Consider the following 13,658-nt stretch of genomic DNA (forward strand, 5'->3'; position numbering starts at 1 on the left):
GTACACGTAGATGACTTTTCAAACCAGCTTAAATACACATATGTGACATAAAAATTTTACTTCTTGTAAAGGCAATCGCATGATAATATTGTGAATCCTCTAATGTCGTGTCAGGCCAATTTAGATTTGCAGATTAGACCACAAATATAAAAACTAAATATTGTGCTGTAAAAACCTCCTTATAAGACTGACGTTCTTTTCTTTGATTGTGTGATCTCAGATGATTTACAAAACCAGCTTTTGACAAAAGCTATCTGCCACATACAGTGCTTCAGTTCCTGTTGTAATTTTTCTGACATTATATTATCGTCCTGCTTTATATACATGTGCATATAAATAGATATGCATATATATGCATACACATAAATGTATAAATATATGTATATATATATATATATATATATATATATTTATATAAGACTAAGGGTGAGGTGAGCCTGACAGAAACCTCTAGAGGAGCTTAGACCCTGTAAGCTGCGGCATATATGACCCACCGGCCTGTATACCACAATCAGCCGGTCACTGGGGTGTGACCGACAGACGTGTTATAGTAAATGTCTTAAAGCGGTCTCATGAAGACATGAAGACGGGCCAGTCATTAGGGTCTGTGTAGTAAGAAGAAAATCATACCTGAGATGTTGGATCTGGGTGTGGCTGCTTTCTTTTCTCAAGATGATCTCTTCACCCTGGTGGCATTCTGGTGGGAATCTTCATCTCCCTGTCCTCAGGGCCGCCTTTCGACTTAAGACATTTATGAAGGAATTCATGGCAGACACAAGAAAAACGACACGCGACACAATTGTAATATACAAAGGTATAACTAACTATTTTATTTTACATTAGAGATACAATATATATTACAAAAAAAACAATTTACAATTAATTTTTACAATAGGCTTTTCAAAGCTAACTAACCTACCCTAACTAGTGTTGAGGGAGGGGGTGCCCCCCTCATTTACGGAGAGACAAAATATGCGTCCTCACATCATGGTGGTCGTGCAGGAAAGAGACAGAAAGATAGCAAGGGGATTATGGGAAGGGGTTTCTTTGTATCTCTACGCTCATGGACAATTTACCACCCGTCCATGCTGCAGAGTGTGTTAGAAACAGTGGCACAAGGAAATAGTGCCACATCCCTCCCTATGCTATCCGAAATTTATGAGCATTCATAAATTTCAGAAGTCCCTAATTTTCCGTGAATGGTGCGTCAACCGGCCGTCAGCAATCAATGTCTCCATGCTCTACGTTCCATCAGGAACTCAGTGAAGCAAGTTATCTTTTCCACCAGGCTCCTGGTAGGCTGGTATACTGCTTCAAATACCAGAGAGGGTAATCATCCTCGCCCTCCATCGAGGCAATGACCTCATGATTTCAGTTACTGGATTTACACTTTCTTAAGCAACCAGTATAATATTTTTTAACAAAGCCGGATTTTACGTGAGTTCATCACGCCGACCTATACGTATTTCACTAAGCCGGATTCTACGTGAGTTTATCACGCCGACCTATACGTATTTCACTAAGCCGGATTGTACGTGAGTTTATTCACGCCGACCTATACGTATTTCACTAAGCCGGATTGTACGTGAGTTTATCACGCCGACCTATACGTATTTCACTAAGCCGGATTCTACGTGAGTTTATCACGCCGACCTATACGTTTTTCACTAAGCCGGATTGTACGTGAGTTTATTCACGCCGACCTATACGTATTTCACTAAGCCGGATTGTACGTGAGTTTATCACGCCGACCTATACGTATTTCACTAAGCCGGATTCTACGTGAGTTTATCACGCCGACCTATACGTATTTGACTAAGCCGGATTCTACGTGAGTTTATCACGCCGACCTATACATATTTCACTAAGCCGGATTCTACGTGAGTTTATCACGCCGACCTATACGTTTTTTAATTTAGTCTGCATAACATTATTTTCGTAACTGGATTTACGCTCCCTTCAGCAACCAGTATAATGTATTTTAACCAAGTCGGAGTTACGTGACCTCATCACGCCGACCTATATGTATTCCAAGTTATTACTTCAGTTACTGGACTTACGCTCTCTTCAGCAACCAGTATAATGTATTTTAGATAAGTCGGGGTTACGTGACCTCATCACGCCGACCTATATGGATTTAGTAAAACCTTGGTCTTCAGAGGTTCTAATCCAATTAATTCTGTTAGAGCAAGGAGTCTGCCGCCGAGCGACCAATAAAAACTATCCACCACGGAATATTTATTAATTATATAAAGAATTAACTAAGAAGGGCACTCAGCCTTCATGAGTTAGAATACTCAATTAGGGGGAAAAAATTTCCAAAAATAAACAATTCAGAAACCTGGTATACATTAAATCAATGAAATAGGGTGTTAACAATTTTTTTTCTTAAAAAGAAAACATTTTTAAAAAATCATTTCAGAGCACCTCGGTCACAATTAGAATTTGTTTACACAATGCAAACGCATTTTAGTTATTACATTCATAATTAACTTTTTCCCAAATTTCAGGGTACATTTAAAAAGTATATGTATTTTTTCAAAACTTGATTTACAAAAGATCATTAAAATTTAATTCCAAAATTTAAAAATTATTTCAAGTAATTTGGTTCATCGTTAAAATCAATTTATGTTAATTAACTTCTTTCCAAAGTAATTCATTTATTATTATAAAAACCAATCTTCTCAAAAGGTCATAAACTTCGAATAGACCCATTTTTCGTAATACTATTCAAAAATTATTCCAAACATTTGGTTCATTATTAAAATTAATCTTCCGAAAAGATCATAGACAATTCATTTTGAATCAATTCACCCTTCACAATGAGATTCAGAAACATCCCAAATTTTTCATTTCGTAATTATTATTTTTAAAATTCAGTGTACATTTAAAGTTATTTAATTGATTCTTAAAAATCATTTCTTCTTATAGGTCATTATCAAGGTCATTTCGAATTCAGAAACATTTCACGTTAATTAACTTTATTTTCCAAAGTAATTATTTTATCATTTAAAAGCAATTCTTTTCCTAAACTCACTCACAAGGATTATTTCGAATTAATAAACTCCCGCCACACCTGGGAGTCACATTAGTTAACGACCAGTACTGTATAGTTAACAGCTCGAAAAAATTAAAGTTTCAATTAAAGAGAGATCTTTCTAGACTGAGGAAATCTTTTTTTTCTTAATAATTAATTCAATTTTACGTATATACTCCTCAGTCAATATTTCAGGGACCCCTATCATACGGTCCAATTTCAAATAAACCTTAAATTAAAGAATTTGCTCGAATAATTCTTCCTTAAAATCATCTAGAGTTCAGGAAAATCTCTTTCGTTAGTCAAACAATATTTCCTTAGAAATTATTAAAAATTCAGAGAATATTCGAAATGTAATAGCGTAATTTTTTCTTTAAGAAAAACTATGAACATTTCAGAGAACTCTCAAAAAATGAACGTAATCATGTAACAGTTGGCTTTTCCAAACACTCGAAGACTTCAAAAAAGTACTTTAAGTGCTGTTTGAATAATCGTCTCAGTTTTTATTTTCAATAAAAACCAATTGAAGACATCATTTAATGTAATTTAACGAAGCATAAATAATTTTGTTCTTTAAACTTGGTAGAAAAATTTAAAAAACTCCAAGTTAATTCGTTATTATATGCTCTCCTGCAATCAGCCATGGGGGTTTAGCTATACAATCATTAAAACGCAAGAGTAGAGAAAGAGACTGAGGGGGAAAAGAAGGGGATAGAGACAGAGCGATGCCATTACACACCCTACCACCCTCATGATATCATTACGTAATAACAAAAAATCTTCGACAATTTTCTCTCTCGTCCTCATAGACCCTAAAAGGTAAGGGAATGAGAGAGAGAGAAAGATAGAAGAAGAGAGAGAGAGAGGCAGGTAGCGTTGTTCTACCACCCATCCCTTAACAACCTCACAAACACCATGACGAGGTCATCTTAGCTTATCTTTCCCATGTGCGGCCATTGTTTTAAAAAAATGAGTGACAGGTAGACATTAAACATTTCTACGAGTTTAAAAAAAAATAAAATAGAAAAAATCTTGTTTTTATCAATTTTGTAAGGCGCTCACACAAAGAAAACTTCGTATTATGTAATCTAAATTTTTAGCGATAATATTTTTTCTTTCCCTTCTCTTCTTTTTTTAACAGACAAAAAAAATAAATAAAAAACATTATCAAATCAAAAAGTCCCCTTATGTTTCAGCGTAAATTGGTACCTAACCTGAAAAATAAACACATCAACTGTTCATGGAATAAAATGTAATGTAAAAGTTCTATTTTTTTCAAATCTGAATCTAACACTTGCAAAGTCAAAAGAATTTTTTAAAAAGTCCTATATTTTTATAAACCTGAAATAAAGATCAGATAAAAAATGTTAGGTATCCTTTATTTTCTTTCCTTTTTTTTTTCTTTTAAATTTATTTTTCGAGCTTCGTGTTTGAAGGATTTTTTTCTTTTTTTTTTCATGTAATAACAAGATGCATAGATATACACACATATCGATATATATCCGGAGACAGACAGAAAGAGAGAAAGCGTGAGAGAGAAAGAGATATTGCATATTCTAGAGACACTTTTTTCTCATCTCTGTTTTGTTTTTTTTTGTGTGGGACACATTTCTTACTTTTTTTTTCGAAGGGTTACTTTCAATACTCTTTTTTTGTTAAATCGATCTTTTGTAAACTGTTTTTTTTTTTTTTTGTAGGTGCAAGACAATTTTTTGTTCAGGTTCTGAATTTTCTTTTTTGAGTGCGTTTTTTTTTTGTGCGCGTGTGTACTGGTCTGCCATTTTTTTTTAAATTTTGCCAGAAATAATAGTTTTTTTTCGTTTTTAAAGACCGTGGACCATTTTTTTTTTTTATTCGATTCGTCTAGTGGTCGTTATTTTTGGTTGTGCCGTGAGTTTAAGGGTCGAAATTATTTCCATGCTGGGAAACAATATGTTCTGGTCATAGTGCATCATTTATACTGCGACACAGATGCGACGAGATCCGTCTGGTAATTAACCAGGGTCAATCCTGCGTCTTAAGGCAACATTTATACCACAATCAGCCGGTCACTGGGGTGTGACCGACAGACGTGTTATAGTAAATGTCTTAAAGCGGTCTCATGAAGACATGAAGACGGGCCAGTCATTAGGGTCTGTGTAGTAAGAAGAAAATCATACCTGAGATGTTGGATCTGGGTGTGGCTGCTTTCTTTTCTCAAGATGATCTCTTCACCCTGGTGGCATTCTGGTGGGAATCTTCATCTCCCTGTCCTCAGGGCCGCCTTTCGACTTAAGACATTTATGAAGGAATTCATGGCAGACACAAGAAAAACGACACGCGACACAATTGTAATATACAAAGGTATAACTAACTATTTTATTTTACATTAGAGATACAATATATATTACAAAAAAAACAATTTACAATTAATTTTTACAATAGGCTTTTCAAAGCTAACTAACCTACCCTAACTAGTGTTGAGGGAGGGGGTGCCCCCCTCATTTACGGAGAGACAAAATATGCGTCCTCACATCATGGTGGTCGTGCAGGAAAGAGACAGAAAGATAGCAAGGGGATTATGGGAAGGGGTTTCTTTGTATCTCTACGCTCATGGACAATTTACCACCCGTCCATGCTGCAGAGTGTGTTAGAAACAGTGGCACAAGGAAATAGTGCCACACCTGTGGAATATGCTCTGATGTCCAGCAACCTAAGGTCCAGTCATGGATCAAATTGCATGGTGGGTGGAGAGGGCTCTGTAAGCCGTGGTGAAGGCAACCTCCCTAGGAGAAGGAAAACTCTGATATAAAACCTGCGATTACTGCTGCATCCAATGATGTTGAGTTGGTCTTCTTTTTGGATCAATGTGGCAGTTGTTTAGAGAGTGGGATTGTTTCGGTGCAAAGTCTTTCCCCACTATAACAATCCTCATGCACAGGTATTGCTCGATATAAATTAGATACACTTTTTACCATCTCGTGTATCTTGATAAGGGGAGGAAAGTAAAGAATAATGCTGGCTGTAGCCTAAAACGGCAAAACATTCAATGAAGTTGGGAAATATGATTATGAACGTAAATGGCAATAAGGGAACTGGAATTTCCAGGGCCTGGCCCGGTAGGTGTTTCAGGGCTCCACAGCCTGGACCCGGTCGTCATCATGCTACTGCGAGGAAATATATGACAATGACCATCGGCTGTTGGAATGTGCGGACGCTGCTTGACTTGTCGTCAGCAATAAAGCGTCCAGAGCGTAAATTTGCTCTTGTATCGAAGGAACTTCAATGTTATGACATGGACATAGTTGCTCTGTCTGAGACCAGGCTGGCTGATGAGGGACAGTTTTCTGAGTTGGCTGGGCCTACACCATTTTCTGGAGTGGTAGAGCGGATGGATGTAAAAGGGAATCAGGCATGGCTTTTGCTATAAAGGCATCAATTCTTTCTAACCTGGAAGAACTTCCCTGTGGTGTGAGTGACCGGATCATGACTATGAGGTTACCTCTGATAAATGGTCGTTATAACAACTCACTATGGATGCAACAGAAGTTGAAAAGGTTGATTTCTATCTTGCTTTGTGCAGTGTAGTTAGACGCATTCCCTCTGCTGATAAGATCTTCATTCTTTGAGATTTTAATGCTAGGGTGGGAAGAGATTTTGAAACCTGGGATGTGCTGGGTAAACACGGAGTGGGCAAGTGTAATAGCAATGGTTTGATATTGTTGCAGTTTTGTTCAGAGATGGGTTTTATAATCGGTAACACTGTTTTTCAGCAGGACGAATACAAGACGACCTGGATGCATCCTGGTTCCAAACAATTGCACTTGATAGACTATGTGTTAGTTAGAAAACGTGAGATGAGGGATATCTGCAGTGTTCGTGTCATGAGGGGTGCAGAGTGCTAGACCGACCATCGGTTGGTCTGTGCAAAGATTACATGTGTTGTGAGCCCAAGATGAAGGGAGCTAGTGTGGCTATCCCAAATCGACTTAATGTTGCCCATCTAAGGGACAATATTGTGATGGAGAAACTAGTTAAGGAGATGGAAGAGATTGATTGTGAAAATACTTGGCCTGCTTTTAAGGAATCTGTCTATGAGGTATGTGACAGAGTATAAGGTTATTGTGAGCGTAAACATCAGGATTGGTTCAATGAGAATAATACTGAAATTCAGGCTCTGCTTGATTCAAAGGCTAGGGCATTGCACGCTTATCTCGGGGGTGGTTTGACGGATGGTGAGCAAAATCGATTGAGAGACAAATTTAAGGCAATCAAGCAGGAGGTGCAGAGGAGGTTGCGTAACATGCAGGATGAATGGTGGAGGCAGAAAGTTGAGGAAATACAGCTCGCCTCGGATTCGAACAACACCAAGGTTTTATACAGCCTACTGCGTGCGGTTTACGCACCGTCCAGATCACCTATCACTCCTCTGCACTCGAGGGATGGCGGGGATCTTCTTCGAGACACTACCGGCATTCTTCATAGATGGAGGGAGCATTTCGATAACCTCCTGAACAGACCTTCTTACGGTGATCAGGAGTTTGTTAGGTCGATTCCTAGCAATCCGGTAAAGGATATCTTAGCAGAGGTTCCTCTCTCTCCAGGAGGTTGAAGCAGCTGTCCATAAGCTGAACAATGGAAAGTCACCTGACCTGAATCGTTTGCATGTGGAGATCTTTAAATGTCCTGGACCCAAGATGATGCAACGCTTAGCGGACTTGTTGCAGGCTGCTTGGCGGGATGAGTGTATTCCACAGAATTGGCGGGATGCATTGATGGTAGTGCTATACAAGTGGAAGGGTAGCAGAGATGAATGTGGAAATTATCGGGGCATCTCTTTGCTGTCAGTAGTCGGTAAGGTGCTCTGTAGGATCATGCTAGACAGAATGCTGGAGCACATTGCTGACGATGTTTTGCCTGAGTCACAGTGTGGTTTCAGAAGATGTCGAGGGATAGTAGATATGATTTTTTAAAGCCAGTCAACTACAGGAAAAATGTATAGAACAGCAAAAGGGACTGCATCAGGTGTTCATCGATTTAACTAAGGCCTTTGATACAGTCAATAGGGATGCTTTGTGGAATATTCTTAAAAAGCTTGGCTGTCCTGACAAGTTTGTAACTATCTTAAGGCTCTTCCACGATGATATGAAGGCTGTGATCAACGTTGGGGGAAAGCTGGCTGATCCTATCTCAGTAGAAAATGGTGTTAAGCAGGGAGACATTCCAGCACCCACACTCTTTGCGTTGTATTCCATTATGGTCTTTTGGATGGCATTTGGGGGTGCTCTGATGGTGTCTATATTCGTTATTAAACTACTGAGGGGTTGTTCAACATTAGGCACTTCAATGCAAGTACAAAGGTACTCACTAACACGATTCGTGACTTGCTCTATGCGGATGACTGTGATCTGGTGGCTCATGCAGTGACTGATATGCAGCATCTTGTGGACGCCTTTGCGGTTGCCTGCAGCGCATTGGGCCTTACTATCAATCTGAAAAAGTCTTAATGTATCAGCCTGCTCCGGGCATGCTATACTATGAGCCATCAGTTTATATCTGTGGGTCAAGGATAGCGGTTGTCACTAAGTTTGTATACTTGGGTAGCACACTGAGTATGTTCGGTGCCCTGGATGATGAGGTATCGTTACGGATCAGCAGGGCAAGTGATGCCTTCGAAAATTTGGACGGGCGTTTGTGGAGACGTCATGGGATCTTGCTGCCAACTTAGATTAAGGTTTATGCCGTATGCGTTCTCTCTACTCTTCTCTATGGTTGTGAAACTTGGACAACATACAGGGAGCATTTGAGACGTCTCGAGCGGTTTCACCAGATGTGCCTACAGCGAATCTTAGGTGTGGGTTGGCAGATGTATGTCAGTGATGTAGAGGGGCTCGAACGGACCCAATACATTGAGGCTCACGTTATCAAGCATAGACTGAGATGGAGTGGACATGTGGTGAGGATGTTAGATAGTCGACTTCCCAAACAACTCCTTTATGCCGAGCTCACCAGGGGAAGACATCTGGCTCAAAAGCCTAAATTGAGATTCAAGGATTGTTTAAGATCCATGTTAAAAAAATTTGAGATGGATGAAAGGACCTGGGAGAGTCTTGCTTTGGATCGCGGAGGGTGGAGAAGAACCTTGCGGGGAGGTGTGGGCAAGTTTGAGGCGGATCGAACCCAGTATGAGCGGTTGAAGCGTGATATCCGGAAAGAGAGGGTGAAAGGAGTCGTGGATGAGAGGGGGCGCCAAATTGGTCTGGAGTGTGAGGTGTGCGGAAGAATATGTCTGAGCAGAGCTGGGCTGATAAGCCACCAGACTACTCATCGGCGCAGTGGGCCACAAAACAGTCTTGAGTTGCCAGAGTTAACCTGTGTAAACTGCGGGCGGACGTACAAAACGGCAGGCGGTTTGAAACGGCATTTGATCCTACATAAACAATTAAAAACATCAAGAACGTGCTGCTAGTGGTGCACATGTCTGTACAATGTGTGCCAAGGAATGCCAGAGTTTGGGAGGGCTTAAAAGCCACATTTGTGCGTCCCATCACTGAATGTTTTCGTGTTTCTATATACCTTTTTTATGCTATATCGAGTGATGGCAATGTTCGAAAGCGAATTTCCTGCCATCATATACAGCATAATCGCCTTGACATAACGGTTCTCGTCAGATCACCGAAGTTAAGCAAAGTTGAGGCTAGTTAGTACCAGATGACTATTTGGAAATTCTAGGCGCTTTCTCGGCATTTGTTTTCAGTCGTCCTGTACTTCACTTGCCATTGGTATTTAACAATGTCGACAGGAGAGATGTGGTTGGAGATTGCGCGCCTCCTGGCACAAAATCTTTTTATATTAGCACCCCTTCGTGGTTATCCATAGTCTGTCAAAGATAAAAGGAGTCCCTTATATATATATATATATATATATATATATATATATATATATATATATATATATATATATATATATATATACTAGCATTGGTGCCCGTATTGCCGGGGTGTTTGGAGGTTTGTGGTGAGCAAAAAAAAAGTGGTAGTAAGAAGGCAGGCTCGAAATCGTATCGAAAAGGAGGAAAAGAACGGGGGAAAAAAACTGACGTTTTTGCTGTTACGACCACCGCCAACAAAAAGTGACGTAGGTTTTAATTAAGGCTAGACAATCGAAAAGAGGGGATGACTTTCGACAATATCGGCGAAAAAATCGACCCCTCCCTGTAGAAAAGTGCCCAATTGAGGGTGAAGAAATTAATGTTTTTAGCCAAATTTTCGGTAGTTGTCGTCTGAGCTTCAAAACGATACTAATCTCGTGAAAATTTGTTGCCTCTGTCAAAAGTTTTCGACAGACATGTAAACATAGATACATACATTTATATATTGGTAGCTCAAATTTTAGACCCAGACTGATTAAAAAGCTTGCCCTATCTCTGAATACCCTTTATGTAAAATTTCAAATGTTTACACCAGAAATTGTCTGAGTAATTTGGTAGAGACTGCAGAGGTCCAACTTTTTTTAATATTTGACTCCTTATTAGGGTCCCTTAACACTTATTGTTTTGGGCTCAAATCAAGTTATTAAGTTAGATCCATGTCCAAGGAACGTATATCTAAAATTTCAAGTGTTTAAACCCAAAATTGGCAGAGGATTTTGGTAAAGTTCTCAACGGTTTTCATAGACAGACACACAGAAACTTTCACTTTTATAGATATATAGATATTATATGCCCGTATATATGTTTATGCATATATATATATATATATATATATATATATATATATATATATATTAGCATTTCAGCACGGCGTTGCCCGAGTAATTGGAGGTGTACGTTGAGCAAAAAAAAAAAAAAAAAAGTGGTAGTAGGAATGCAGGCTCAAACCCATACCGCGAAGGAGGAAAAGAACGAGGAAATACCTGAAGTCTTTGCTGTTACGACCACCGCCAAACCGGAAGTGACGTAGGTTTAAATTAAGGCTAGACAATCGAAAGTAGAGGATGACTTTCAAAAATATCGGCGAAAAAAGCGCCCCCCTCCCCCTGTAGAAACGTCTCCAGTTGAAGGTGAAGATGTTTAGCCCGTTTTCCGATATTTGTCATCTGAAAAGTCGAACTTCAAAACGATACTGATCTTGGTAAAATCCGTCGCCTCTGTCGAAAGTTTTAGGTAGACATGCAAATATACATACATAGATTTATATATTTGTAACTAAAAATTTTCGACCCAAACCGATTAAAGACTTGCCCTAACTCTAAATACTCTTTATGTAAAATTTCAAATGTTTAGATCAGAAATTGTCTGAGTAATTTGGTAGAGACCGCAGAGGTCACATTTTTTTTTTAACTTTGACCCCTATTATCACCGCTTAACATTTATTGTTTATGGCTCAACTTATATTATTAAGTTAGATTCATAGAAGCCTATATCTAAAATTTGGTTTTAATCCAAAGGCAGAAATCCATGGAATAATTCACAAAAATGTGTACAAGAAAAAAATAATATTAATAAAAGAAAAATAAGATGTGCTTTCACTCTACTTCCGAGACATAACTATAAATAAAAAAATCTGGGAAGAGAAAGGAGAAAAAAAAATCTTCCCAGATTTTTTTTATTTATAGTTATGTCTCGGAAGTAGAGTGAAATGCACATCTTATTTTTCTTTTATTAATATTATTTTTTCCTTGTACACATTTTTTTGTTAATTATTCCATGGATTTCTGCCTTTGGATTATTATGGACCATCTTCTTCCAATTACGAGATTTCTTTGGATTTTACTTGTACAAATGGAAATTCTTTTAACTTTCTTGAAGTTTTACATTTGGATTTTACCGTCACTGGATTTTTTTATCTTCCACCAGACTATCCATTAATGTGTAATCACCTTTTTCTTTACCATATTCCCTCTATTTAACTTATTTTGTTTTCAAGTAAGATCTTTGACTTACTTGTTGTTTCATCAAATACTTCTGCATGCAAAATCCGATCCTGCATTTTGCTAATTCCTACCCTCTGATGAGAAGGAAAGTATTTCTTCGAAACTCCGCGGATTAAGGACTATCCATTTATCTAGTGTTTCCTTTTCAGATTAAATATGTTTTTAACTCATTTCAAAGTGTTTTTTTTAACATATTTCATTAACTATTTGCTCATATATATATATATATATATATATATATATATATATATATATATATATAGAGAGAGAGAGAGAGAGAGAGAGAGAGAGAGTCATTCTGTCCTGTTGTTTAAAGACTCATTAGTGTGATTCTAAATGGCAAACGTCCCAAACCCGGGATTTGAAAGCCAGATGCCAGACAGTTACCAATGTGGCCACTGGAACAACATGTCGTACCATATGAGCTAACAAAGAAATAAGGGCCACACACATGCAGCACTTATGAATGTGTGTTACGAACTTTCATTAAGAAATACAAACATTATTTCCAAGTTGTTTAAAAAGCCGCTTTCTGTTTAAAAATCAAGAAGCAGCAATAAATATCTCGCTGAAGAGATTCGGTTTAGCCTTGTTTTCATTTTTATATTTTCCGCCTCATTTTCAGTTTTATTTTGCTCAGCCTCGCTTTCATTTTCTGAATTTCTATTTTTCTTATTTTATCTAGCGCTGTTCTTATTTTGTTTGACCTCGTTTTTATTTTTCTTATTTTTGCATTATTTGTGCCATTGTAATTGAAATATTTACCCGTCTAATGATAGTATCTAATGTATGTGTTGCTTTCACCTCATTCCATCCCGGATAACATTAAATGGTTAACTTATTTTCTTCACTTGTTTCTTTTGTTGATATTTCTAGTGAATAATACTACTTTGCGAAAAACAAATCAACCTAATTTATCCAAAATTCCGTTCGCTTTCTCTTATTATCTTCTCTTCCGTTTCTTTCTTTCGTTTTTTTGTTTTCTTGCTTTATTTATTGACCATTTCTCCTGATTCGCTATTTTCTTTCGCTCCGATTAATTTCGTTTCTCTTCCTTAAAGAATCATTACTATTGTCTATTTTTTTCGTCTCCATCTTTTTCCTTTAATCACTACGGACAGCTTAGTCCGCAAAAATATGTTTGTACCCACTCAGCACGATCACAGATCTAGACTGCTTTATCTTGCAAAGCGTCATAATTGTCTTTCCTCACGATTGCTACCCAGCGACATCTAAAATGTAAAAGCAAGTTTTTTGACATATCCAACCCATCTGATCTGCCACTGTTTCATTTCACCTTCTATCGGCACGATTCCATAGCGCCTTTCAATGTCGTCACTACAGATGTGATATAGCAGTGTAATTCCCAAAATCCGGCAAAACATTTCAATTTCTTCTTTCCCTCTTCCTTTTCCTGTAATCTTGATGCATATATATATATATATATATATATATATATATATATATATATATATATATATACCTTTCCTTCCGTGACGTCACCAAAATATATTATGAATTATACACAGTCTCATAGCAAGCATTTGTTGAACAATATGCAAAGTGATTTCTGTCCACACCCTTCCATGAAGCCTTCCATGAATTTCTGTTAGTTTCGGTGACATTGGTTTGCGTAATTTATGCAAAATGATTATTTTGTCTCACTTGAACTTTTTTTCTTTTTTCTTTGTATACTACATCACTTATC

At 37.8% G+C, this 13,658-nt stretch overlaps 1 protein-coding gene and 1 long non-coding RNA gene across 3 annotated transcripts in view; one reads left to right on the forward strand and one right to left on the reverse strand.

The window, feature by feature from the left end:
* Positions 1–13,658, forward strand: part of LOC145270887 (A disintegrin and metalloproteinase with thrombospondin motifs 16-like) — a 353,446-nt gene that overhangs the window by 83,250 nt on the left and 256,538 nt on the right. The gene's annotated exons all lie outside the window — the stretch shown is intronic.
* On the reverse strand, positions 800–5,698 carry LOC145267641 (uncharacterized). Of its 2 annotated transcripts, none has more exons than XR_013864850.1 (2): positions 1,900–5,698; positions 800–1,703 (listed from the first exon to the last, which is right to left on the reverse strand). It is a non-coding gene; the product is annotated as an uncharacterized LOC145267641 (long non-coding RNA). The 2 variants fall into 2 exon arrangements; XR_013864851.1 differs by having other exon boundaries at positions 800–1,801.

Source organism: Euprymna scolopes, chromosome 4, assembly GCF_053919585.1.
Source record: "Euprymna scolopes isolate OS-2025 chromosome 4, ASM5391958v1, whole genome shotgun sequence".
NCBI lineage: Eukaryota > Metazoa > Mollusca > Cephalopoda > Sepiida > Sepiolidae > Euprymna > Euprymna scolopes.